Below are 3,497 nucleotides of genomic sequence, written 5' to 3'. Positions count from 1 at the left end.
TGCTGTTAATGAAAATATTACCATCCTCTGCTTTCAGTCCTGAACTCTATCACTTTACAACATAATTTATAAACCAATTGCGTATATATTCACTTCCTTTTTATTGATGATTACATACAATACCATCTTGGATTCATTTAGCTTCATTTCTGATGGGCATTGAAGTTGTATCTGACCTTTTGCCAACTTGGAAAGGACTGCTGTGATTGCCATTGTGCCTGTGAGTGAGATTCCTTGCAGCAAACGGAAACATTAGACCTGTGTCTATGTGCCATTGAAATATCAATGCTGAAAATCACTCCCTGAGTGATTGCACCCCCTTAAACTCCTACCAAGAATGGGTGGCATCAATTGTTTCCCACATCATTTTCAGCAGTATTTGTTAAGATACATTTATCAAAATGTCACTTTGTTAATCTGATAAGTGAGAAGATATATAGTTGGAATTTAAATTTGAATACATTTAGATATGCATGAAATTGATTACCTTTTCACATTATTTTAATAAGAGGGTTTTCTTTTGAAATCAGTTCTTTTGCCCATTTTCACTTGCACTATTTTGTTTTCTTTTCAGATTTTGTTTATTTATTTAGAGAGAAAGAAGTGTGTGAGCAGGAGAAGGGACAGGAGAGGGAGGGAGAGAATCTTAAGCAGGNAGGGAGAGGGAGGGAGAGAATCTTAAGCGAGATTCACAGCAGACACGAAGCTTGGCATGGGGCCTGACCACAAGCCTGAGATCATGACCTGTGTGGAAATCCAGAGTCACTTATGCATTTTTGGCACTTGGCACTTATGCATTTAATTGTGCTACTAATATGGGATGAGGACAGAGAAGAATATTCCACTCCTTGGCATATATAAATAAATATGAGTTCCCTCCCTTTTTCTATCTTCTCTTGCTGAATCAGGGTATGGGACACTCAAGAAAATAGATTCCAGAACTTTTATTGAGAAGTTTCAGCTATGACTTGGAGCTTCCTTAATTCATTTTCTAAATCCCTGGTGCTTAAAATAACATGAAATTTGAAAGAACATTTTGATTTATGCCAAATGTTCTCTATCTATTTTTTATTTTACTTTCAGTCTCTCCTTGTGTCTTAAGAAAATATGCTGAAAGACCGATTAAAATGCTGAATGAAGCAAAGAATTTAACTTTGGACAACATAGTATAATTTCAAAAGTATAAAGCTTTGTCATAGAAGCTGAATTTAGAACTGTAAACAACTAGAAATTATTGAGAGTTAAAGTAACAGGAAATAAACTTAGTCAGGATAACAGACTGAAATAAATTTCATGATGGACTGGACCAACTGCATGAATGTTCACTGCTAAAACATTGTTTGTTTCCCCCTTGTCCTCTCTCCCTCTTTCATCTTCTTTCTTAGGTTTCATTAAGGGAAGCATTATCAAAAGTTTCTACATCATTCCTTAAGTGTTCAGAATATTTACAAGAAGATAATTTATAACTGAATTACCAGGTTCAAGTAGTGTGAAATGGTATTATGTAATTCATGCATGAGATTTCTCCATTTGGCAACATTCTAACCTAAAAGGATATTGCCATAAACTAAAGAAAGACTTTCAGTTCAAAGTGATACCCTATCATACCAAATCCCCTAAATCAATGTTTAGTATGCCTGAAGAAACAGGTACTCTTTCATTATTAATATACTTCATTGTTTTCATAAACAATCACGTGAATACATGGTGAATAAGATGTTATCATTTCCACTTTATTCAGAGAAAAACAACCAGTGTGTAGGGGTAACACACAGGTATGTGGCACTTCCAATATCAAGCATATGGATTTGACCTCCAAATGGAGTATTCATTTCATAATATTTCTTTCTTTGCAGATTACTTGTTTCTAACCTGCGCTTTCTCCACTTTGCCTGAAATAATGCAGCAAAATCACAGCGTAACTGAGTTCATACTCTTAGGATTAACCCAAGATCCTATGAAAAAGAAAATGGTATTTATAATCTTCTTCATTTTATATATGGGAATCATGGTGGGGAATTTGCTTATTATTATGACCATCAAGTCCAGCCGGACACTTGGGAGCCCCATGTACANGGGGCCCCATGTACTTTTTCCTATTTTATTTGTCCCTTGCTGATTCCTGCTTCTCAACATCCACAGCCCCCAGACTAATTGTGGATTCACTCTCTGCGCAAAGAATCATAACTTACAATGAGTGCATGACTCAAGTCTTTGCACTACATTTCTTTGGCTCCATGGAGTCTTTGTGCTCATCCTCATGGCCGTGGATCGCTACGTGGCCATCTGTAAGCCGTTACATTACCCAACCATCATGAGACAGCAGGTCTGCACCATCCTGATTGCTATTGCATGGATAGGGTCTTTTATCCGTTCTATAGTCGAGGTTGCCCTGGCCTTGAAATTGCCTTTCTGTGGTCCCAATTTGATTGATCATTACTGCTGTGATTTGCAGCCCTTGCTGAAACTTGCTTGCATGGACACCTATCTGATCAACCTAGAATGGGCGACTAACAGTGGGTCCATTTGCACAGGCAGTTTTGTGACTCTGATGATCTCATACATTGTCATCTTGCATTCCCTGCGAAACCATAGTGGAGAATGGAGGAAAAAAGCTCTCTCTACTTGCACTTCTCATATCATCATTGTAGTCTTATTCTTTGGTCCATGCATGTTCATATATACACGCCCCCCACCCACTTTCCCCATGGACAAGATGGTGATCGTATTTTATACCATTGGGACCCCTTTTCTCAACCCACTCATCTACACACTGAGGAATGCAGAAGTGAAAAATGCCATGAGAAAGCTCTGGCATATCAAAATCACCTCAGAAAGCAAAAGATGAATTGAGGGCTTTGGCTAATTCCTTAATCTGTACAGATATCAAATGTGATAGTGTATATCATGACTTGTCCCATGCACTCTAATATAATGCAGCTGATTTCCTTACTTTTCTCTGTACTTCTGCCCTCAAACTAGTAGCTTCCCTCATAATGCCAGCCTGGCTCATACATTCCCTGTGAGTTAAATTCTGACATTGCTGATTATGAAATACTCCTCACATCTAAGTCCACACTCTGGTTTGGTAAGAAGAAAGAAATTTTACAATCACAACTGTTCAAACAGTGAGCATCCATAAAAAATAATGGCCTGTTCTCTATGACCTGTTATTCTTTCTATAGCAAATTTCAAATAAGGCATCCTGCTTTCTCTTGAACACATTCACAGCAAATGAACTAACTTTGTGTTTCAAGAAATTATTTTCATTATATCATTAGTTTATCCTTAAAAGTTCTGTAGTAGTCTTGGTGATCCAGCTTTGTAATAAAATTTGAAGTCAGTTACCGCAATGCCCCCAGCTTTGGTTTTATTTTTCAACATTCTCCTGGCAATTCAAGGTCTTTCCTTGTTCCATACAAATTTTAGATTTGTTTGTTCCANCACACTCTGGTTTGGTAAGAAGAAAGAAATTTTACAATCACAACTGTTCAAAC

At 37.3% G+C, this 3,497-nt stretch overlaps 1 pseudogene; it reads left to right on the top strand.

The window, feature by feature from the left end:
- Positions 1-1,900: 1,900 nt before the first annotated feature.
- LOC117800740 lies at positions 1,901-2,848 on the top strand (annotated as a pseudogene).
- The last annotated feature ends 649 nt before the right edge of the window (positions 2,849-3,497 follow it).

This window comes from Ailuropoda melanoleuca, unplaced genomic scaffold (assembly GCF_002007445.2).
Source record: "Ailuropoda melanoleuca isolate Jingjing unplaced genomic scaffold, ASM200744v2 unplaced-scaffold76348, whole genome shotgun sequence".
NCBI classification, from domain to species: Eukaryota; Metazoa; Chordata; class Mammalia; order Carnivora; family Ursidae; genus Ailuropoda; species Ailuropoda melanoleuca.
Note: the sequence above shows the minus strand (reverse complement) of the source record. Positions and strands in the feature narration are given on the sequence as shown.